The sequence below is a fragment of the Aptenodytes forsteri genome, unplaced genomic scaffold, assembly GCF_000699145.1.
Source record: "Aptenodytes forsteri isolate BGI_AS27 unplaced genomic scaffold, ASM69914v1 Scaffold8, whole genome shotgun sequence".
NCBI lineage: Eukaryota > Metazoa > Chordata > Aves > Sphenisciformes > Spheniscidae > Aptenodytes > Aptenodytes forsteri.
The window spans coordinates 8793475-8819178 of record NW_008796218.1 but is presented as its reverse complement, the minus strand read 5'-3'; the positions used below and the strand labels follow the sequence as shown (position 1 = coordinate 8819178).

Genomic DNA, 25704 nt, shown 5'->3' with positions numbered 1-25704 from the left:
GCTCTCTTCTTGTCATTAATATATTTGTAAAAACATTTTTTGTTGTCTCTAACGACAGCGGCCAGATTGCGTTCTAGCTGGGCTTTTGCCTTTCTCATTTCCTCTCTGCATGACCTAACGAGATCCCTGTACTCTTCTTGAGTTGCCTGCCCCTTCTTCCACAAGTGGAAAACTCTCCTTTTTTTCCTGAGTCCCAGCAAGAGCGCCCCGTTCAGCCAGGCCGGTCGTCTTCCCTGCCCGTGGGGGGAAGCAGAGCTTCCAAACTGCTGCTGAGGGCTCATCGTCTATCTCACCCAACAACTCCTCTGTGGTCCTTTCTCAAAAATGAAAAAGGAGTCAGGTATTTGTGAATGTGTGGACATACCGGTACAGGCAAGTTAAGAGGTCAGCTGACACCAGAAGGTCACTGATAAAAGCTAAATCAGTACAAATTTAAGTCAAATTATAAATTGCCATTGAATCCATAACCACAGTTTATTTTACAAGGCTTTCATTCACAGTAATACAGTTACTTGTAGATCAGGCCTTACTTTCTTCCTGTATCAGCCTTTTCCTAGCTGCCTGCTTTGTCTCTCTTACTCAAAGTAGTCCAACAACTATAAACTCAACTATGTTACTGTGGTTTATGAGATTACTGCAGCTTAATTTACAAGCCACCAGTTAAACCACAATCACTGACCATTTCTCTGTGCTTGGTTCAGATGCAAAAACATTACATCAACCTCGGTTGACGTGCAGAAGTTATAGCTAACCTTAGTGTGGCCTGTGGCTAAGCCCTATGAATCCAGTGATAAAAGTACTGTCACACCAAACTACCTACGATGCCACTTTTTTACACCGTCCAATTACTGTGCATCCATGATTCAGTCTTGGAACCTAATATAAAACCCTAGCACTGTATAATGCACCTACTAGAAACAAGTAGTTTCCAAAATTTCTGGCCCAACCACCCACAATTAACTTTCAAAAGTTCCTGAACACCTCTATATGTGAGCGTACTTGTTGAACTCACATTTTACTCCTTAATATAATTTCATGGACCACTTATGACTACCTCAGACAGAAGGTTGGGATGAGCTGGAATTAAAAAAGAAAAAAGGGGAAAACTTACAAATCCTTTTTTTTTTTAAACACAGTCCTTTCCCTTTAAGAATGCCTGCAACAGTCAGCATTTTAGCTTAATAATCAGAGCACTGCATGTCACTGGTGTGCTTTAATGCAAAAAAAAAAAATTGCTTTGTTGTTCATATCAAAACAAAAAATTCAAAGCAGTTTTATAGAAAAATTCTCAAAAACAAGAATCCATTCAACTGTGCTATTTTAAATTATAACCAAGTGTCTATACTTGATAGTTTCAAAGCAGCTATTTTAAGTGTCTTGACCATTTAAGCAGAACAAAGTTACATGAAAAACAGAATTCTCAATTTCTTTTCAAGTCAGCCCTTTCTCTACCATGCCCCAAATGCTCATCCCAGTTCTAACAACCACAGCCCTACATTTTAGCTTTACGGGAGTTAAGAATCACGCGTCTCTCTTGAAATCAGGTTTAAAGTTAAGAAAATGTCAACCCAATGATCAGAGCAAAAATCAGCATGCCCCACTATAATAAAGTGAACAGTTCAGAGAAATGTTTTGTTGCAAGGCTTTCTTAAAATTCTGAAAAATTGAATATTTTACTATCTTTTCAGCCTCCAGCTGCTAGTTGTTCAATGGCTCAAAAAAATCCTCTATGAGAAGGAATGCAGAAGTTACCCGTACGTATAAGCAAAGTTCAAATCTTCCATTTATGATGCCCAGCCTGTTGCCAAAGTACTCCAAGGACCTACTTGAAAAAAATGCCATGTAGTCCACTTCCTGATTAAATTCTCCTGTAGATGAGAATCAAATGATATTTTGTCATTGTATCGCATGACAGTGTCTCTCCACAGCCTGTTTGGGACTACTTCCTTCAGGATTCCCCTCCCTTGCATTCAATCTTTCTCAACCCCCTGCAATGAGGCTAATGAGACAGTAAAAACAAATCTTACTGTTTATCCCTTAAAAAAAAAGTTAGATGACACGTGACTAGCTTAATCATGCAGCAAAGCTGATCACGAGTACATAAACACCTCTGAGCAAATCAAGGTCAGAGCTAAAGTAGGTCAACTACGTCTGCCAAGCACCCATCTGGGAGTCAAGACCTCTTTACACAAGCACCACCAGTTTCAGCTAACCCTAGGCAAGAGCCAACTATCTCCAACACACATACATATTTATTCTAAAAGAAACGCAATTCATAACTTTATGAATCAGAAGTGTCTCATATCTTAAAAGCACTATTTTGCAATGACAGAGGAATACTGTGGTGCGGTTTCCTTAAGAAGTAATTGAAAAGATACTCATTGTCCCTATGTGTAATGACTGAACCAAAAACAGCTACCGAAAGGCAATCATCTACTTCCCTTCACAGCAGTATTTCATCTCAGAAGTTAACTGTCACAGTACGAACTAGTAAGAAACAGAGGAATAGGATTATTTATCTTCACTATCTGTATTTCTTCAAGAGGTGTTGTAGATGTATGTATACTCCAGATGCACACACATTCAGTAATGGTGGGAAATTTCTGCTCAGCAGCACAAGGACTGCAAGCATCCCTATGATTTCAAGATGCATACTGGCACACACGGGCATGGCTTCTGCAAGTAACAAGCAGTTCCTACATCAGAATCTTTATTATGAAATACTCTGTATGAATCAAAGGAAAATCTTTGAAGTAAAGCAGTGATATTTTCCTTTTCCTTCAGTACTTAAGGAGCAGCTGTCAGAATACTTCATATTTGCCTGATATATTGATACTGTTTTGTTTTAATGGCACATTTGTGTTCCTTGAACCCCCTGAAATCCCGAACATTATTTGCAAGAACACTCTGTACTCCCAGAAGATAAAAAGCCCTGTGGCTTCCTCTCACATGCAGATGCATCTCACCGCACCCTCTGGAGCAAAGAAGTGATTTTACCCTGGTTTGCTTGTTGAGGTCATGCTTTTACCACTCACTCATCAGCATGTTCGCCAACCCTGGCAGCCTAGGATCCACATCTGAGTTTTGGAACTCCTCCCAACCCAAGCTCTTAGCGACATCGGTAGCTCATGTTTTGACCCTGTCCTTAACCACACACACAGAGCAGCAATGATCCAACAGCCTCCTGCACCTCTTATGTTAGCAGCTGCTGCTACCCAGCCCCTCACAACAGGGCACAAGTATCTCCTGCTCTGTGGAAGGCAGAGGCACAGCCTTCAGCTGCTCAAGTGACTTACTGTTCAAACAGCTGCTCCTCATCTTTCCTAAGGAAAAAGTAGCAGGCTGGAGGGAAGCATCCCATGAATTTAAACCAGCCACAAAGCTACAAGATGAATCATTTTGACTTAGGGAAAAAAGCCTCCAATAAACAGAAGAAAAACTCCACAGGCACAAAGAACAGCTTTCAGCTCTAGGAAGTTAATGTAAAGGCAGTTTCTCAATATATCAATATACTGTCCACATGCACTCCCCTACCAAAAACAGCTTTGTTCATCACTAGTGTCTCTGAGAAAAGACAGAATGAGTCATATCATGGCATCACCCCACAGGAGTTTTCCAGACTGTCATAGTGGTAATAGAGCCACAGGACAATATTCTGAGTTTTGTCTTGTTCATAGAGCACTTAAACTTCCAGTTCAAGAAGGGGCATCAGATCCCATCTCTCCTTGCTTAAAAGGGGAAGTACTTAAAACTTTTACTTCCAGCTATTTTAACAAAGGACTTCTCTGTTGCTCCAAAACTAAGAATAAGTGGTAACTAAAATAACTTTCTCTTGCACCGGGGAGCTCAGAACTAGACCCAGGAACACAGAAGTGTCTCACCAGTGGTCAGTAAATGGGAAGGATCGCTTCCCTCAGCCTGCTGGCAACACTACTCTAACTCAATCCAGGAGGCTGCTGGCCTTTTTTGCTGCAAAGGCACCATGGCTGGCTCATAGACCCCCAAGCTGTTTTCCAGATGGTCAGCCCCTAGTCTGTACTGGGGCATTGGGTTTTTCCTCTCCAGATGCAGGACTTGGCATTTCCCTTTGTCGAACTTCATCAGGTTCTTGTCAACCCTTTTCTCTGGCTTGTCGAGATCCCTCTGATTGGTAGCACACCCATGTGGTGTATCAGTCACTCCTCCCTGTTTTGTATTATCTGTAAGTATGAAGCTTCAGACAGCATGGAAAGAAAGGAAAAGAGGCTGGTTCTCAAAAGAGAACTGAACAGATTTAATAACCCCAAAAAATCCTAGCTCATGTTCTTCTCTCAGTGAAGCAGGTAAATGTTTGCTTCAAGGCTGGTGCAGTCCCATGGAAAGGCCTTACAGATGGAGATATGGACCATCTTCACAGCAGAAAATGAAAACTGGAACAAAACCAAAGCCAATCCACGCCAATTTCAGGAATCAAACCTGTTTAGACTGAAAGGGGTCTGTCTGCTATGGATGAAGTATTTCTCTCCCTAGTAGGGGACTGGTATATACCTCTAGTGATATAGCTAAAAGTCTAGCATACATTTCTACAGAACAGCCACTGGGTCTGGAGATTGTATCAGCAGCAGCAGCACCCCCCTGACTAACCAGTTGACCCTCAGACACAGGAGATATCATTTCCTCTCACGTCTCAAGACCATTTGCCTCTCTACTTATTCGGTGAATCCCCGCTAAAAGAGTGTTTCAACAAAGCTTGCTAGTTTGCAATCATTATTGAAAGCTTGATCTAGTATAAGCTTCTCGTCAGCCAAGATTAGACTCTTTGAGCTCTTACTCTTTGAAGTAAGCTTATATTGGCCCGTTCAGGTATTTCATTTTGGGTAGCCATAAAAAGGAAACATCACAAAGAAACTAATCAAGTCCTTGTGAAAAGGTAGTGATGCACACTCTTGGAAATCAGTACTAAGATGCTGCTGTTACCAAAAGAACTTGACCTGCTTCAGTAATCAATCCTCCAATACACGTTTTCCTTAGGTTCCCAGAAAATGCTTCCACAGGGAAAACAAAATGGACATGCCTTTCTTGGAAGAACAGGTTTCAAGGGATTTCTGCAGCACACCTACCAAACACAGCTGTTACCTACACATGAAGCAAATGATAACCTCTCTACAGGCTTCTGGAAGCAACAAGTACTGGTCCTCACATCACTAGATACTGAGTATAACTGTATCAGTGCTGAAGTAATTCCTAAGCTCAGCCACAGTGGCCAGAATGAGAGTAACCAGTTCAGATGTCTCTACTTAGAGCAGGAACCAGTGAATTCTGCCTCAGAGCTGTGCAAACATTTTACTGGATGCCTTATGACATTTTACAGACACACAGAGATCCCCACAGGTATTCTACGAACATATTTTCAGATTTCATCTCAAATGTCAACAAGATGGATATTTTAAGGAGGCTTTTACAAAAAAGTATAGCTGTCATACAAAAATCCGTAAGATAACAGCTGATCTCCTACAAAGAGTAGGAAAAATTACACAAAGAATTACACCCAGGTATAACTATCAATGCAAGATCCACTAAATTAGCACACACCTTCATGCCTTTAAATGCCTTATTTCAACAGATCCTGCTGATCAAAAACATCCAGTTTGATTTAACTGGAAATGGATACAAGCAAAATGGAATAAAAATCAGTTATTCTGAGAACAGTTGCTTGTAGGAAAAGGACTGAGATTAATATTCTAAATGTTTTAATTATTTAAAAAAAAAAAAACCAAACCAACTTACTTTAAGACAATGCTACAGACATTTTGTTCAGCACAGCACCCCAGAATTTCTGTAGTGTAAGTTATAGAACAAAATAATTATATTTTACATTTTAAAATAGGGTCCACCAATGTTAAATGCTGATAAAGTAAGTTCACAAAATCTATATTAAGATGTAGTATTTAATATTCATTTATTCCAATCCTTCAGAAGACTTCATGCATGTGTAGGAAGGAACAAAATATTGTATTTTCAACATTGGGGAGGGTGGGAAGACTTAAAATTAATAGACAACAGAAACTTTAAGTCCTTTGGGCCAGATACCTAGTTCTACTCATTTAACACCAAAATCAATTATTCTTTTAGTAATGACAGACTCATACACAGTTAAAGTAAAAAACAAACCAACCTACTCCCCCAATTACTGAAATATAAACTTAGTTGAAGTTCTCAAACTGAGTTTCCAAGCCAGGTCCAGCCTCCAATGTGTGAAGGATATACTGTTTCACAACTACTGAATGCAATCCTTGTTCATCAATGTAAGCCATCCAAGGGATTTGGAGGGGGGGTGGGAAGGGTGAGGGCATGTGTGAAAGACGGAGGGAACCATCCTACCATGTGGGTAAACCAATTATCCAGCATTAATATGCTTTAAGTAAAAAGCTAATCAAAGTTATTGTTTACTTCTTTAGTAGCTTATGTACTTCCAGCATGCTTTGATCAGAAACCTTAAAAAAAACCCCAACAAACAAAACCACAAAACAACCACCCTCTCAGTTGAGGCGGCAGTGGTTCTGTGAAGTCTCCCACGTTGTACACATTGCTTCTGATCTGTCAACAGAATAAGATGTCTTATCTTGTGCTGCACTGCAGAGTCAACTTCAAAGCAAAAATTTTTTAGGAAATTAGAAATTTTTCCTTGAGAGGACTGTACACAACCTGGACTGACATTTCCAGAGCAGGAGAAGCATACAAGATAACAAGTAGGTAAGCTACTTAACTCACTCCTCCTGTTTACACACAGAGTGGGAATTTACAAATCAATGCATCTTTAACTCACAACTGGGGATGCCTACCTTTTGCACTTGGTCCAAAAGATGCAGCTTTCTGTTCCAAGATTTCATCTGACTCCTAAATATGAGCACTAGTTCACAGCAGACAGATGCTTTGGATAAAAAGTTTTAAAGCTATCTTCACCCTTCAATTACCCAAACAGAACAAGCTAAGTTTCATGCAGTTAAATATACATCTTCTAATTTAGAGCTTATGAATAAATGTCCCAAAGCCTAACTGTTCATTGTAAGTATTATGACCATGATATGCTCTGGGCAAGTTTAATTTCCTTACTGTAGCTAAGTGAAGCTCCTGTATCCTCAACAATTTGGCAAATAGTCTTCCTGTAGTTCATAATCTCCAAAATTGTCTTTCAATGAAGGCAAAATTCTCTCACAAGAAGTTCTAAGAAATGTGCCTTCTCAAAGGCATCCATATGAAATACCAGTCTAGCAAAACACTTTCTCACGTATTTCAAAGGTAGAAGCTGTGTGTCAGACCCCACTCTAACACTTATCCAGTCCGATCAGTAATTTGGCACACCATGGAACCCATTCTAGGATTTATTCCTCAAGCGTATAACGACTACTTGTGCTTTAATACAACTTGCAATAGGATGTCTTGATTTAAAGACTTCAAATGAGAACAAGCTTTAACTCAATCCACTCTTCTCACTGGCAAAGCACTATTTTAGTACTCCATTAGTTACTCCAGCTTCCAGTCACCAAATCTTTCTGTGCTTTTGTCAGGTTTTCATTTTCTTCTCCCCTCCTCATACTGGAGAACTGTAGGCATCAAAACTAGACAACACATTCAAGCTCTAGCATGACTAATACTACCTAAGTAATATTTCCTCACTTGACCTTTAAAGTTTATGCATTCAGGGATGTTAGCCATTTTTCAGTTTAATAGGTTGAACCACTACACACTTCTTTTAGTCTCTGAAGTACATTTATTAAGATGACAAACCTAGTTTCCTGCATTTTCCTTTGGGTTGAATCACCTGGTCCAAATACTGTTAAACATACTGCATACAGTTGATTCTGTTTTCTATTCACATTATTACTACAACAAACCCAAATGCATTTGGCATGCGAGACCTTTCATTCAGAGATCTATTGCCAAACAAACTACAACTGAAGAGTTTATACCTTCAGGGAACAAAGCACAGAAACAAAAGGGCAAAAATATCACAAAAAGGAGTGCAGACACAGGTGGTTATATTTATAGCTTATACTTCCAGGTATAAGTTTTTACACACTCCCTCTGGTCCTGCTAAATTCCATCTCTGGCTGGAAGAAGCCGTCCCTTGCTCTCAGCACTCTGCCAGCCTGACAAAGAAAAGTTGACAGGCTGTCAGTTCCCCTTGGATCCTAAAGTAAGCCTTGGGAAAAGGAAGATATTCTCAGCCTGCCTGGAACCAAGCTGGGGTATTCCCCACTCGGCTGCCTCTCTACTGTATCCTCTAGCACACATACCCCTGAGAGGTTCATTTTTCCCCACTGATTTCTTAAAAGCTCTTTTTGACTTAACTTTACACAAAATCAGCTGTCAAACACATATGCATCACATCCATATGACCATCAATATTTCTTCCTTCAGACTCTCTCAGCACTATATTAGAGGCTCAACTTCATTTTTGTTCTCCCACTATACCACTGGTTTTTAGATAGGAAAGCATCACAGCTTTTCATTAAGTATATGAGTAGGTAGTCTGCTAAAAAAAAAAGCTGCAGAAGAACATACAATGATGGCATAGCTACTGTATGTGTTAACAAAGTTTATGTGTGGAAATGGAGAAATTTACAACTTAAAATTATTTACAAACTTCCAGTTTTAAGAAGATAACCCCTCCCCACACACACTCATGCAAATAGCCTTAGCTACTTGTCTCTGCACCTGGAGTCCCCTTGATATATGTGGAGCAACAATAAACACTAACATAAGCAAGCTCAGCAGTTTGGTTTCCTGAAGTCACACCATTTGCCAGTTAAATCCAAATCAAACTACTGAAAACTGAGACACTGTGACAATTCAGCACTTGCATGTTTTCCGTAAAACATGCAAAGAAACAAACATCAAAAAAAGATACACGTGCCATTTTCAGTCTTGTTCAATGCTTCAGAAATAATACCTCCCCCATTCCTGAAATCCTGTTTTTTAAATGAGTGATCTGCTGCTAACACTGAGAAAGGCAGCATTTCAGAGTTATGACAGCTCATACTGTGGCATTATCCAATACTCTGCTCTTCAGAGAGATTCACATAAAGCAGTTAGGAACTGCAGCAATAGTGAACACTGAGAAGTAGGGCAAGTTCCCAACACTCCCCTAGGGCCAGCACTAATATTGATACAGTGCATTATGAGAATTGCTATAGCTGAAAACTATCCATTCAGCTGCCCAACCAACAAGTCATGCTTAGTACTGCCACAGGATAAGGCAAGCATGACTGCAGGACAGCTTCTTCCAGTCTCACATCTCACTTTCACCAGTTTCAAGTGACTGAAACCAAAATGACAATTAAAAGCAAGTCCTTTAACAGGACATTAAAAGCAAAGTTAGATGTGTCATCATACTATATACTGAATGCGTAAGTGACATACTCTTGGCTTCTTCTGCCACAGCACTAGCTACTAGTTACGTTTCCTTCTCTCTTACTTGGATAAACTCGAATTTCTGTGCAATGTGACACATCTACAAGGTGAGCCCCATATACCCTACAATGTGCACTTCACTGAAGCCAGCATCCAGGCAATTTTTGCTTCTGAGGCTTTGTAAATCACAGTAAATTCAAAGTAAGACTTGGTGGAGCAAATCAAGTCATAATTTAGGAAGGAACCATGCAGAATATTTCCTCTCTTTTACATTCATGTCCAGAGTGATAAGTACCTCAATAATAGGTATATGGCTTGGAAAAAGTCGTATTTGTCTAGCTCAGGATAAGCACGAGATACGGTTGAACACCTCACAGCAAAGTTCCACAGAACAGCTGACATAACATCTTTGTGCCATCAAAGGGGCAGCTTCACTCCCTTTTTTCTTCTCTTCCTTGTCACCCTTCGCCCAGATTTCCCTTCCAGTACTCCAGCACAGACTTTATACAGTCCCCAGAGCCTGTCTGTACAGTGTGTCGAATCAGTCTGCTCATCAGGCTGAATAATAACTTGACAGAAAGCACAGTCTTCTGGGGGGTTAGCAAGCTCAACTGTCTTACTGAAAGGTCAGATGATACCCAGAACCAGCACAAAGCAAGGGGGCGAGACATGTGAGTCCCTTCCAGTACTCCAGCACAGACTTTATACAGTCCCCAGAGCCTGTCTGTACAGTGTGTCGAATCAGTCTGCTCATCAGGCTGAATAATAATTTGTTGGCAGGCAGCGTCTTCTTGTGGGTTAGCAAGCTCAACTGTCTTACTGAAAGGTCAGATGATACCCAGAACCAGCGCAAAGCAAGGGGGCGAGACATGTGAGAAGAAGAGAAGGGGCAGAACTGTCCCTTTCAATGGCAGTGAGTGGTTAAAATATCCCTGTTATATCCCTTAACTGCACTTTCAGCGTATTCACAGTGCTCCAGCAGGATTTGTTTTCAACATGCAAATCCCTGCGTGGTTTGAGCAAGGCAAGGTGTGCTGAAACCTTTCTACTGATCCACACCTGCACTGTGACATTTTCTCTGCTCAGGATTTTGTTCTTTTGTGAACAACAAGTTATGAATATATAGGCACAGTAGAGGAGCATTCCTATCTACTCTGTATTTATTGCTTCAGTGGGAGTATAAGCGTTATTTTCTTGAGAAAGGCCTACAGCAATAGGAAAGCCCTTTACAGAAATGGCTGATGAAACATTTTTTTTTTGTGCGTCTATACATTAAGGCTGATGTTGAACCACTAAATTTCCAAACTTGTGACATTCAGCTGCCAGAGATACATCTGGAGGCAAGCCTCAGACTTGCTTTTTTCCAGGCAGGTTTTAAATCTATGATTTCTAATTTAAATCAACAGTCAAGTTTGAATGCATACTTTTACATTACAACTCAAACTGAAAAAGTGTTTTAAAATTGCTGTTGTATTTAGAACAAAGACTCACATTACCAAATCAAGACAGCCCTTAATAAAGGCAGAGCAATGATCAGGGAACACCAGCAATTCACTTAATAGGATCCTTATGCTATGCAGACTTCTTGACTGTTTAAAAAAAAAAAAAGAAAATATAGCAAGTGGGTAAGAACAGTGTGTCATCCACAGAAAAAAACAGATAAAAAAATCCTGCTAACACCAAACATGGGCAAAAGAGAAAGAAAACTTGCTCAGAAAAAAACCCAAAACAAAACACAGCCACACGCACCACAAAATGACTCTTGGTAAAACTGAAGGCTGCATTTGGGGTTGTTTTTTTTTTTCCATGATTGCTTTTGCTTGGATCAAAGATCCACCCATGCACAACCCCCTCCCCCTCCAAATGAAGAGGGGATACAATACAGAGCAAAGGGACATCTGACTAACAGTTGCAAGCAGAAGTTTTTCCAACCCATTGTTTTATTCCGAAAGAGAACATTCCACGACCTACGCAGTCCGATCCCAAAGGACCCAGGAAGGATCACTAGACAGTTCACATTCCTCCACAAAAAGTTTAAGTAGGTTTAGATGATCTTATTTCCGCAAGTAGCAGCCTTGTGCCAAATATTAATAATGCAGTCTCTTCATTACCACTTACAAATGCTCATAATTATTTACAGCTCCTGAACAGTACAGAGGATGACTTGGATATCATCCAACAAATCCACAGCAATTAAATTTATTAGAAAATGGAAAACTTTCCAGTTTCACTCAGTGGAACAAGACAGGCAATGAGTTCTGTATAAGGAACAATGAAGTAAGCTAGTACTCTTCAGCTTAGAAAATTGACAGGCCCAAGGTCTACAAAATCATCAGGTGTCACAGGGACATCAAACAAACCTTGGCTGAAAGGTTGAAAACAACACAGCTCTTCACACGTGAGGTGGTAGGCTGTGGAAACTCTCTGCCAAATAACAGAAGGCTAGACCTTCACGTGGTTTCCAAAGAGAGGTAGGACCAGTTCATGGAAAGGAATTCTGCTGAGGGTTACCACGACACCTGGCTCATGAAGTCCCTGAGCTGAAAATAACTGTGGGCCAGTATGAGAGGACACATGCTTGCCCTAATCTTACTCTTTGCCAGGCAGCCACTCACAGCCACTGCTCGAGACGGGACTCTACAGGAACCGGGTCTTCGTTATGGCATGCAACAGTCACTCTTACCTTCTTTCAGTATTAGCAAAAGAACATTATCTCAATTTCTAAGTATTCAGGGAAAACTTCTACTTACACGAATGACATACATGGAATACCCGTAGTGAAAGCGTAAAGTGTACAACATCCTCAAATAAACGTTTCTAGGTTACCTCTGGTTTAAGTCAACTAACCTGCAGTTATCACCATAACACCGCTTAACACCAGGTGGAAGATTTAAATTCAGTCAGTACAAATTACACTGAGTTTAGCAGGGCAATTTTAAAGCTTAGCTTATCAGAAAAAATAGTCTAATACAGGAAACAAGATTTATACATTAAGTGTATGCTTTCATAAGTGGAATTTCAAACCCAGTTTAAACAACTAAATTCCTATGCAGTGCCTAGAAACAATAGCACTGAGCAGGGAACCATGTAAAAGTCTGCAGGCACAAGCCACCCAAAACAAACACTCAGGATGGTGTCCCACAGTTCACCTTGCTTAAGCACTTCAGTTCATATACACAGTTCTCCACTCACCTGAAGTCTTGCCTACAGGATGAAATTAAATTTCAAATCATCCAGCAGAACTCACAATTCTCTTTTAAAGAGGCCAAAGGAGCCAGCAAAGTAGGGAAACTGTTACTGATAACACACGGCGAAAATCCCAACCAGACAAACATGCTTAGAATAGAATAGAAAAGAATCATATATTTCAGGGGATCATATACTAATCACTAGATATAAATATTTCTGGCTTTTTTCAGAGTCCTATTTTTATGCAATGTTCACTTCAGAACATGATCTAGAGTCTCATGCACTATTTTGCCCTGACTTTACTAGAGAAATACATACCCTTTTTGTATGTGTTTTTGCCTCAGTCGCTCATCTGGTGCTCAACTGAAATGTTTTTTTAAGGATATCTGCTAAAGCCCCTTCAGCTGTCTTCAAGGGTTCTGTCTCCTCTTCCATATGTGTTGAGTAACTTAATGAAAGGACATTTATATTTGTCAGTTATCTTCATGTTAAAACACTACATCTTTTTTTCCTGAATATGGACATCAACCCCTCAAGTTTCTCTCTCCCCCTTTTGCCTCCATCAAGTATCAGTGCTTGAAATGTTGTGCTTATACAAATCATTGGTATTAAAACTTGATATTCTTATTTCAAAATAGAGAAGTTGTATTTTGCTCCCCTTAATTAGTAAGATTACAGATCGAAGGGGAGGTTTGCTTTGCTTTTTAGTATTGCTGAACAAAACTCTTAGATATTACATTTTATCTATGCCTTACAGAATAACAATATGAGAATCCCCAGTAGTATTTTTAACCTTTTAACTTTTAAGTTGTTTTGAAGAAAGGTTGCAAGAGTCTTTATAGATGGTCCCCTCCTCTCTGCTACAAGTTTTTCTGGCCCGCCCTCTCCTTCACAGTCTGATTAAAGCTGCATCCCCCTCAGCTTCCTTCTACTCAAGCACGTTGCAGTGTAGAGAAAAAGTACGAAAGTTTTATCTTAATACTGATACCAGATTCATTCAGATTTGTTCCCTCATACGATCGTGTATTCTGGTCTCCTCTGCAATAGGAGGCAACTTCATCTACTGTTTTATACAACAAACTGATATGCTGTAATTCAGGCCAAAGTTTATTTTAGAAAGATATCCTGGATGAACTGATAATGTTGCAAGACTATTACCCTCCTCCTATCTTTTCTGTTCCAAAGCTTAGTTCCTCTCGTTCAAATCTTCCAACTTTTCTAGTCTGAATTTGAGTAGGTCACCTGTCAGCTACTAAACCTCATTTCATTTTCTCCTACCAGGTAACCTCATCAGGTCATTAACTGAAGGATCAATTAAGTGAATTGCTTTTTCCTCCTTTAACTAAGTTTAGCTGCATTTGTTTGATCTCCCACTGTAAGGTTGTGTTTGCAAAACACAGTTCATCCCTTGAACTCTTTTCAGTTTTCTATAAACACTTTATGAAGTACAGGAAAGTATTAAAATTATGACATAATTAACATCATACATAGAAACTACTTTTGTATCCAGCTTGATATCCTTGTTTACCAAAGAAAAAAAAAAAATCATTTGTCCACTTCTCTGTAACGCTGCACTGGGAACTGCCCATCAGTAACATCCTCCCACCCTCAGCCACTTCAAACCTTCATCTTATAGGTGTGATATACAGATATATGACTGTTTGGCAGCTAGTTAGAAATGGCACATATATTTCTTAAGCAAGATCTTATCAAGCCACATAGGCTGTTGGAGTGATAACTAAACAGACCAATCTGCACCACTTGGCTCTCTCACCAGTAAGAATCTCTCCTGCCATCATATAACTGATACAGATCCCTACTAGTGCAACATCAGGGACAAAGCCAAGTAGAAATTGCCAGAAACAGTGCTACTGACTAATCCTTGCTTAGATCACAAACAGTAACTGTATGAATCAGTTAGCTAGTTTATTTAATATGGGGCTACATGGATTTTTACAGTGCAGCACAGATCTCTCTTTGGGAGATTCATGTTACAGAGTTCTTACATTTTTTTATTAGATGAGAAGTTGCAAATCTAAACATTTAACCCTTTGTAACTGAAGTGTGACTGCAAAAGTTGTTAACCTCCTAGCTTCATCTTCCAGCTGTGTACTCCCATATAGCATTGGCACTTACACAGTGAACTGTTCAGAGATCCAAAATGGATTAAAACTAATCCTGCCAAAAAACAATTTTTAAAAAAGCTACAAGTCTGAGTAGATCACAGTAAGGTGATTCAGGGAGTCAAACAAGTACCAGCATTGTACAAAGGAGGGGGAGAGATGATGAGCTCGACAGTAAGTGTACATATAACTTACCTACCAAACACACACCTGAACATGAGAACACACAGGTTAACTTCTATAGGGATATTATAGCAAGAATAAGCCTACAAAGCCTCCAGTGCAATAGAAACATTCAAGGAACAGCCTGAAAAGTGGTTTGGGTTTTTTTTGGTGAGCTGCTGCTTTGAATAAATTTACTCCTTTTATAGGAGGCTCTTTTATCAACACCCGAGTTAAAACAAATCAATCTCCAACACGTAGGAGCACAGTCAAGAAAGAACCTGTATGAATGCTATTCAACATCCAGGTAAGTTAGGTTTAAGAAACATTGTTCTGTATTAGAATGGTACATAAAAAAATCAAAATATAATTGTACTGAGATGACTGATGTTTACAGACTGAGAAGTAGGAATGTGAAAACTATGAAGATAAGCAAACACAACAATACAGGAAGGCAGCAGGAACTAACTGACCACCCCTTTGAAGAGTGGAAGACAATGATTAGTCACATGTGGAAATGATTCTGATGAGTATACTTTTGGAAGGATGAGTGGAAAATACAGAACTACACCATAAAGAATGATTGAAGAGAAACTTGCATGCTGTTGCCAAACAAAGACTCAGCCAAATTACATCATAGGGAGGAGTTAAAAGGGATATGTTGTGCTGTATTTGAAAACTATGGTACTTCACTACAACATGCAATTAGGTTTGCTAGAAAGAGAAATTAAAGTTAACCGTGTTTATCCCTAATGTTTCTTCTTTAAGTAGAAACCTGCTAGTCCATCAAGGTTCTTCCAGGCGTTGGAAGGCCAGGAAAGTTCCTTTTTCTGCTTCCCGAAATTGTCTGAAATCCACTCGCCAGCCCCTTCTATAGACAAACCTGAGAACTTGTACCAATATAATTCTCTGACCTGGTTGCCAACACAGTATCATTCCAAATCATCACCATCGCCACAACACACACAAAAGCAAACAAGGCACTCAGAACTGAGACAAAAGGATAACAAAAAGCCACACAGAGGCAACTTTAAGGGGGGGAAAAAATAATTTTTTTTCTGGTAAATAAAGTCAGAGACCAGTTACCACGTTTCCCAAAGTCACAGAACAATGGAAAAATAGGTTTCACTGACAGATACCAGAAACCAGTACTTTCCCAGGTTTGTCAGGGGACACCATCATTCCAGCATGTTTAGGGCTACAGGGAACTAGCAAGCCACAGAAATACCCTAAAACTAGAAGACAAGTCAGATGACTGACAAAATATTTAAAAAATAAGTGAAGACAAGTCAGATGACTGACAAAATATTCATTTTAAAAAATAAGAAGTATGCATCTGAAAGCTGTGCCAATGGAAGTAGATTACACAAGTTTTACAGCACACCATGAACGAATCCATGGATTAACTACTTGCCTGAGCAAATCTTGTTCTAAAAAGCAGATTAATTTTGCCTAAAAAGCGCTCGGAACTCTGCTAGACTAACCTAAGCATTTAAAGGAACCTCAAAAGTCTTGTAAGGCTGGATAATAACCAGTTCACCTAGAGACAGAAGATCACCGATATACTACAGTGCTAACTATCTCTAATGAGATACCAAATAGGCACTTTTCCCTCACTTTTTTGTTGCACGAAGGATTTTTTTTTTGTCCTGCTTCTGAGATGTGCAACTATTTGGTCCTTACTAGTGTTCATATGCTCTAGGGGAAAAAAAAGTAATTAATTCATTTTAAGTAGAAGACACGAAATCAATCTCCTGTTATCTGCTGACTTAAACCCTTCCTTACTTTCTATTTATATTCCAAATTAAGTTCAAAAGTTTTACTAAATCTTTTTAAAAAGTGTACATCACACCCATACAGAAAACAGATTTTCACGTCACTGAACACAAGGACAATTCTCCTGAACGGCTATTTGATAAGAACATCAAGAACAAACTAAGGTGCCAATATTTCTCTAAAGGGAAGCCTGATTAGGTTTTAGAGTGTTTTTCTTCCAGAAAACAGAATATGTAGACAAACTGACAGCAAGATGAGATCTAGGCCAAGTTAGAGAATCATTCTTAAACAGCAGTTCAAGGTTTTGGGGTTTTTTTTGAAACAGACAGCTCCCCTCCCCGAAAGGGAGCAGAGGTGTGTGCAATTAGTGGACTGAAGTCCAAACCATGTATTGTCTTGGTGGAAAAGAAAATTTTCTTCCTTTTAGTCTCCTTCCTATATTCCATTTCCTCCAGATTTCCTGGCAAGCCTAACTGGAGACATTGCTGGGTCTCTGCCATTTTTAGATAAATTATCAGTTTGACAACAACTTGGACGTGTGAGCGTTCAGCTCCGGTAAAGTCAAGTGATCGTGGTGAATGAGCTCCTGAGAGATTTGTGTATCTGAAACACTTCTATATTTGTTGATCTGGAAACCCAGAAGCACATGGGCCAGTAAGGGGAAAGGGAAGAGTCAGAGGTCTAGCTGAGTTACTATTTCTTGTTATGAAAAAGAATTTTTAAAATGGCACAAAAACAGTGAAAACCTCCATTGTGTAGCTCCAGAGATGAAAGTAAAAAGTTGATTATTTTTCTGGCTTCTGGGTATCAGTATCAAAACCAGATTTTTTTTTTTTCAAATTTTTATGTAGATTTATGAAAGAAATGTCCCAACACAGCTTAATCAAAAAATATTCTACCATAAATCCTCTTCTTCCACGTCAAGGTTGCAATGTAACATATTTAAAACAGCACTCTTCACACTTACTGCCTCTCCCACCTCTCCTTCAGGACTACTCATTTCGTGAAGTGTGCTGTTTCCTAACCTACAAAAGCGCAAATGTTTATGAAGCCACAAGGTGTATGGTCTCAGTGAACCGAGTAATCTCAAATCAGTCTACGGGGAGGAAAAAAGTTATCCTTGAACCACAGCAGACTCCACAGTCCAGTACCTCTGCCCAAACACATATGCCAGCACTGAGCAGAGGGACAAGATACATGGATAGAAATGGTTAGCCAGGAAGGAGTTGAAGTGTTGATGGGAGCTATTTTGTCCATAGCAATCTAGTTCAAATGATCATCAAAACTACTGCCCAAGTACATCCTTGCAAAGGATTCATGTGTCACTATAGGACAAACTGCTGGGCACCAAAAACAAAGAATTCTTTTTGGCCATAGGTTTTTGCTTTTTGTCCTGTCCAAGTTACCTGAGCACAGCGCTGGTGACAGTGGCATTACCCACACAGGTCCTTGAAAGTCTGCAAAAATTCGTCAGTCAGACTAGAATTCTTGGGAGGAACATATATATAAAGGACACAGTCAAAAAACTCACACGGTGGCATCAGCTGTATACAATTGTTAAAATTTGCTCTGAGCTGGTAAATTGATAATCTCTACCAGGAATGGGAATGTAGAAACATCAGCTTCTACAACAGCCGACTGCTGTAATATTCTCCTCTATTTTTTTTTCCCCTCATCATCTTATTCTTGATGATGACAACAGCATTAGAGTAAGATGAATAAAAAGCTACTCCAGCTAAGAAAATAAAGCAGGCATTTGCTATGGAAGAGTCTCACGGTCCGGTCAGATAAATTAGGACAGGAATTACTTCATTCAACAAATAATGCCAAATACAGTAATTGAGAACTCTTACCGCCAGCTGGGATATCTTAAACAGACTGAACTAGATTTTTAAATGCGATAATAGGGAAATACCCATCTTTCTTCAGGCTGTTCCTAGGCCAGAGAAGCTGACCAAGTTGCATATGTCTCAGATGGGGGGGGATTATATAAAAGCCCTAGAATTTCTAACAGAGGTGAAACAGAAAATTCCAGCATAAACCCATTGCTCTTATTTCTCCCTTCCTATTAAAAATAGGAATATCCAATTGCTGGCCTTATATTTCTAAAATACAAATAACTTCTAGAACTTCTAGAATTTGGACCCAACCTGCGTGACAAGCATTTGACAACATTTTGAACAGATTATTCTTTTAACGATTGGAGAGCACTTCCAGCAACTTTAATGTTTTTATGTGACAAGTCCCTCTAAGAAATCACTGAACTGACTTGACAGGTTTCTAAAATAAATGGTAATGTTCAGTGGCTAGTTTGGTCATTGCAGCAAAAGAATATTTTCAAATAAGAGAAATAGGATAAATAAAAAAAAAAAAAAGGAGAAACTACACTATTTGTAATAAAAAACTTCCAAGTTAATGCATAACCTCTCTTCACACATGATTTTTCACTAAAAGTGGCACTGTGAGAATGAAGGGCTATAACAGACATCATTTAAAATTTCCTAATTTCACATAAGATCACTAAAACTTAAATATGATGTAAAAACTATTAATTGAAATAAAAGTTCTGTAAATGTAAATTTTTTACAGCATCTAACATCATAAAACTTCACTTAGATTTTAAAAATTAAGGTGATGAAGACTTTTCAACACTCACAAAGCCATAATAAACTGGGTATAGATTAAAACCACAGTATAATGTTACTCTAGGACAGCAAGTTTGCCTAATGTTCTGAGGCTTTATCAGATCATTAAGGGAAAAAAAAAAATTAAAAAAATCTAGATACCAGAGCCTTCTAAGGTCAAACTTAAGTAAGTTTCTGGATTTATTAGTTTGGGCCATATCCCGAGTATAACACAAAAATATTCTTAAGTATGTTGACAGCACAATGTTAACACTGACTTTTTTCCCTTCACTCAGTGAATTAATCTATAACAAACCAATTTGTAAACGCAAATTCAAAGTTTACATGAAATGGCTTGGCAACAAAACATATTGGGAAAGGGAACAGAGGAATAAATAGGCGTCCTGTTTCTCAGTCAACAATTCTAGAACTGCAAACTGGAAAACCCAACACGGTCAAGACAAGGTCAGAAAACACATTCTAACATAAACCTCAAAGACTAACATCTGATTTTTTTGCAATGCATTCTGGACCCCAGAATTTATCCCTGAAAAATGATTAGGCCATTCAAGTCTACGGGCAAATTAAATACTATTTTAAAAGGTTATACTAAAACTAATATGCCGGTAGCCAAACTGCAGCATAAAGCCCAAATCTCAGGGGGAGTTAAAATACAATTATCAGAGTTCCTTGAGTGAAGGGTAGAAATAGAAGTAGAACTCGAATCAAAGCCATTTTGCTGTCACTCTCAACACAACTACAATGCATACATGCAACAAAGGATAAAAGTTTTATTACTTTTTACTATATAGTTTTACTAAAAGTTTTATTACTTTAAACTATATAGTTTTGCTTCAAATTGGAACAGAAGTCCTAAATTTCGTAACACTCTAAGAAAAATCCACAGATAACAAAGAGAAATCAAGTCATAACAATTCAAGGAAAAAAACCCCAAACCAGCCAAACCAGTTCAAGGAAACTATAAAACTAACAGTTTTAAAGACAGAAAAAACATGCTTCAAAAAAAAAAAGTTAAAAATGTATTAGTTTTATTTTCTCGTGTTTTTTCTAGGAAGTAACTTTTCTGCAGTACAGCATTATTTAGCAATTTCTACCGAAGTCTTTCAGATCTTGTCCTTTTTTGTTAGACAAACTAGAAAAGGAAAGCCACTTTAAGGAAGTTTCCAAGGTAAAAAGAACTTCAGCTCAAGAATAATACTCATTTATGAGTTCTCTGATAGTCTTATTTCATTCTCCCTCCAAAACCTACATCAATCCCAAATCGGTAAGACTAACTTTAGAGTTTTCTGAGTCGTCTTGTATCAAGACCACATCCAATCTTTAAAATACATGGATTCCATTAACTTATTTTTAGCTGACACAGAAAGGAATTAAAGCAAACGGCTACAACTGAATAAGCATATATGACTTACTATAAAATACCTTCCTATTAAAGTGATTTGAGAGACATGATGCCAATACACACTGCTTAGGAATTGCCAAACATAACCTTCCCAGTGTTACAGCAACTGCACATTGGAAGATGTATTTCCATCACAGCCAGACCAAGTAAGGACTGTTAAGGATTTAGCAATATGCTTGCTGCTTCCTTTACACAAGGTGCCACTAAATTGCCTTGTACCTGTGGAAAATAGAGCCTACTAACATTTGCAAGGAAAATATTGTCAAAACAAACATGAAAACTACAACCACCTTCCTCAACTGCTTATATTCATACGAATGGGTTTCTTTAAATTTAGTAGAGAACATCAACAACTTAGACCACAAGAAACGTAGCTTGTTATTTCACCATTCTAAAATCCTGCCAACAATATTTCTTGCTCTTTAAGTAGCCTACTGGCACCATTCCTACAGAAGACCAACCTACTAAACTACAGCATGGCTTCAGCTCAGGGTCACAAGTTGTTCTGACACCAGCAGCTGACCTAGAAGTGTGTCTGACATCAGAGACGTTGAATAACAGCTTCTCAAATGGCAGGAGACTGAAAAGGTTACAAATTCTGTATGCCTTGGCTAAGAAATACCTTTTTGCAGCTGCAAGGGAGAAAAGATGACCTGAACAAAGAGAAGAAAGATGAATCCTTGCAGGCGAGGAAGGGGCAGGGAACACAGATAGTCCTGCACTGTACACATGAAGAAGACATTATCAGCCAGTTCTTGAATTGAATTAAACTATACCACCACTACAGGATTTTTAGCAACAGTTAAATAAATTTGCAATAATATCAAATGCAACAGAAACGATCAATCTTCTTTGGGACAAAGACTGAAATGTCAGACTATTTTTTTAGTTAATGAATATTCCAGACTACCAAAGCCTGAAGAGGCTGTTTTGATCTGCGTTCTTCTGCAGAATGGATTAAAAAAGAAATCACATTTCTCAACATCTGGTGAAAGATCAGGTTTCCAAGGAGATGAAGTCTGGGCCTTGGATAAGTAGCCTTACTGCATTTTTCCAACAAATTGAGGTAAAAAAGGCAGGTGCAATATGCAGTTCATGCCAGCGAGCTATTCACCTCAATATCCGCCTCATTCAATGTAAAGTTCAATTAATAACAATAACACACCAGGTTATTTGACAATATTCAAAGTGCTTAAATACAGATAAAAACAATTTGATAATTACAACTAGGATCTCTTCCTCCCACAAAAAAAAAAAAAAAACACGCAAACAAAACTTAAATAGGCTTTCCAAATAACTCAATACACTAACTCTTAAAAAGAAAAGCATCCTCATTTTCTAAGTGCATCATTCTGTGTTCTGTTTCAGTGTCTTGAGTTTCACCTACGTAACACCACAGGAGTGTGCAAAAGTCACCAGTTTGCATTTGATCTAACTAAACCTGGAACATATTTACTACTGCAATGCAAGACTACCACATACATATATATAAATGCATACATACACACACACACAACAGGCGGAGTATACCTCTGCTCTTTACTTTTTTAGTCCACTATTAGTCCATTATCTAAAACCTACAGCAATTCTTAGAAAGACTGAAAGACCCAAATTGAAAGCTCTTTCACTGCTTTTGAAAATGCCACAAAACACCTTATTTGCATCTTCAAGCACCTCTCAAACACAGACCCTAATTTCTATGGGCTGATCAAGCAGGGCTTTCAACAACTAAATGCAAAAGTTGGTGCTGAGTTCCAGTCAGTATCATCGCAGCTACTACATTTATCAAAACCAATTATTTTTAGTCTGAAGTTTTTTAAGTATGATGACAGCCAAAAAATGAAAGTTTCAAACCGTGTTTAATGTACTAAAGTAAATAGAGAAACCTTAAGTATTCTTTGCATTCTGTAAATTTACTGAGAACAAGGAAGCTATGCAAGCTTAAAAATAAGTATTTATTTTCAGCTTCTCTTTGCAATCATTTGCATATTATATGCCTTTACAGATCTCTTCTTGAAGACAACGTCAAGAAGAACTTTAACTAACTTTAGAGAACTTTAAACTTTCTAATACTTTGGGATACAGGTAGGTACTTTTTACTACTTTTCTGCTCTCTTTCAAAAGCAGAACTATGGACAAAACTGATGATAAAGGTTAAAAATAAAAAGCATACAAGTTACAGAACTAAAAAAGAAAGCCACTAAGGAATGCACCAAATTCACTTTGTTTTACTTAACAACAATGCGCTCCTTCAGGTTTTCCTGTACCTCCTGTCAAAGTGTAACCACACAGACAATTGGCTCTGTGCTGAAAACAGCTTAGAACATTGAATTTGAGCATGAAAACAGCACTTCTGTATTCATCTAAATTAATTAACCTACATGTCTCTTGGTATTTCCAGCGTGCTTGATATCAATTCACTTTGAAAAACGGTCTTACTCATCTGCAGCACGCAGGCTGCCGCTATCACATTAGGTCTCAGCTTTGTCATCATAGTCTCACATAGTCTTAAGGAACTATGTGTAACTTTAAGCTCTGCCAAATAAATCCAATGAATGTTCACTTGTTCCTATTCCTGGTTTCCCAAAAGAATCTTTGAGAGCAGGTATTTGAAGAAGGAAAAAAAAAAATCTCCAATAAACTCCCCCTACAAACACCACCTTCCTAATACATCCTTAGCAATGGTCCCCAAATATAGCAGGTCTCTTGGTAGCAGGTGGCAACAGCGACTTGGTAGCAGGCCCTAACCTCAGCTCTGGCTTGTGGAATCCCAACTACAGCTAAGTTAGTTTACTGACACCTCCGTGTCCCCCCAAAGGGCCTTGTAGGGAAGAACAAAACAAAACAGCTATCCTTAGGTTCTCTGTGGTACTTCTTTCTCGTCTAGGCAGTCTCCCCATGTACTTCTTTTACAGACTTTGAGGCTACACAGCACCATACACCACAACTGTCACACAGACAGGCAATGGAATCACGCAGCATGGAAGAGAATACAGGATAAAAGAGAATATTAATCTATAACCACAATATTTTATTGGGTTATTTTACACACTCCATTTCTACAAGTAGGCATAAAAAACCATGAACGGTCATGAGAAATACAAACCCACAAAACTCAGAAGTAGTAAAGACTTTCCCCTTAATAGGCAACTCTGGTTTAGAATATTCAGATGAGAGGTCTATAGTTTCTGACACTTCAAATAGCTATTTACATTTGCATATTCCTAGAGCATACAAAACATACATTCTTTCAAGAGCAGAGTTTATCCTCAGCCTTTTGCAAGACCACGTACAGTATTAACTATTAATTAAAACAAACAACCTTTCTTTTTTCCCCCTACAAACTTAGCTGCAGCCTGTGTATTATCAGTCGCTCCCATTCAAATAGTCTTTTTGATAAACAAAAAGATATACTAAACAGGCAGGACAGGTACTTTAATACTAACCTATTAAAAAAAAATGTAGTTTTATTTTGAATGTTCAAGGACCAACACTTTGAAAAAAATTCTCCTTAAAGACTGAATGAATTTTGTAAAGAGATTAGATTCAAAATTGTTTAAAAAAATGATAGGTCTCTGCAGTTGACCCTTTCTATCTTGGATACTAAGAAAATACTTTAAAATTGCTGTAAGCATATTTGCTTCAAAAGCACGAGAACACACCCACTTGTTTCTTCACCGTTATTTTCAAGTACTAAAATCTTTCCAAAGCTGTTATAATTGAGGCACTGGAGTAACAGAAACCTCTGCAATTAAAAATGCAAACTGATTCCCCTGCCTACCCAAGCGCAAAATCCTGATCTTGGGAAGCCACCTTAATGGTCCCAGTATTCTACATTCACTGTCAAAGAAAAACGTTCATTCTCCTGTTGACATTAAAGATACGCATACAGCTGTCAGAAACAGCCCGAGAAGTGACAGCAGTAGGGAGGACTGCCTCAGGACCCTAGGGTTCACCATAAAACATTCAGGAGGTAACTGAGCTGCACTGTTAGGAAGCAAGGAACCCCGCAGCTGTGGGACTGGCGAGTTGGCTCTAATTGTCGGCAGGTAGGACTGGTCTCCGTACAACAGAGTCAACCCACAGAGAGATTTCCAACTACTACCATCATTTTGGTGTTCAATACACACACTCCTCGGGCCTCACCTAACGCAGACTTTATCACAAGGCACACGGTTTACTGAAAAAGATCCAAGGGATCAGCTACGGGACAGATGTTGAAGGGACCCATTCCTGTTGCAGGGGAAGGGGCACCAACATCTCTGCTCAGTGACTTACCTCAGCCTCCATATCCCTGAGGAGGCTAACTCAAACCTGGGAGGAGGAACAAGCCCGACATTGCCTCCACTGAGCTCTTAGACCCCCGGTTTTGCCCCTTTCCTCTCCCTCCGCCGAGCCGAGTGGGACTGGCGAGTTGGCTCTAATTGTCGGCAGGTAGGACTGGTCTCCGTACAACAGAGTCACAACCCACAGAGATTTCCAACTACTACCATCATTTTGGTGTTCAATACACACACTCCTCGGGCCTCACCTAACGCAGACTTTATCACAAGGCACACGGTTTACTGAAAAAGATCCAAGGGATCAGCTACGGGACAGATGTTGAAGGGACCCATTCCTGTTGCAGGGGAAGGGGCACCAACATCTCTGCTCAGTGACTTACCTCAGCCTCCATATCCCTGAGGAGGCTAACTCAAACCTGGGAGGAGGAACAAGCCCGACATTGCCTCCACTGAGCTCTTAGACCCCCGGTTTTGCCCCTTTCCTCTCCCTCCGCCGAGCCGAGGATGCACCGACAGCAGGAGCCCCGGCTCCAGCTCTGCCCTCGGGGTCCGGAGGAGCTGCCGCGCCGGCAGCGGGCCCGGGGCCGGCTGGAAACGGCCCCGTCACCTCCGGGTCCTGTCACAGCGCCGAGACAGTCCGTACCGGGGCCGCTCCGCTCGCGGCTCCCCGCCCCGGTCCCAGCTCTAAAGAACACAGACCGACACCGCCGCCGCGGGTGCCGGGGGGTCCC

The 25704-nt window shown here is 39.4% G+C and overlaps 1 protein-coding gene across 1 annotated transcript in view; it reads right to left on the bottom strand.

Annotated features, from left to right (window-relative positions):
* The window catches only part of ARNTL (aryl hydrocarbon receptor nuclear translocator like), a 55892-nt gene extending 30860 nt beyond the window's left edge, over positions 1–25032 (bottom strand). The window contains exon 1 of the mRNA XM_009288837.1: positions 24969–25032. The gene's annotated coding sequence lies outside the window, so the exon portion shown is untranslated. The remainder of the gene's footprint in view (positions 1–24968) is intronic.
* Positions 25033–25704: the final 672 nt, after the last annotated feature.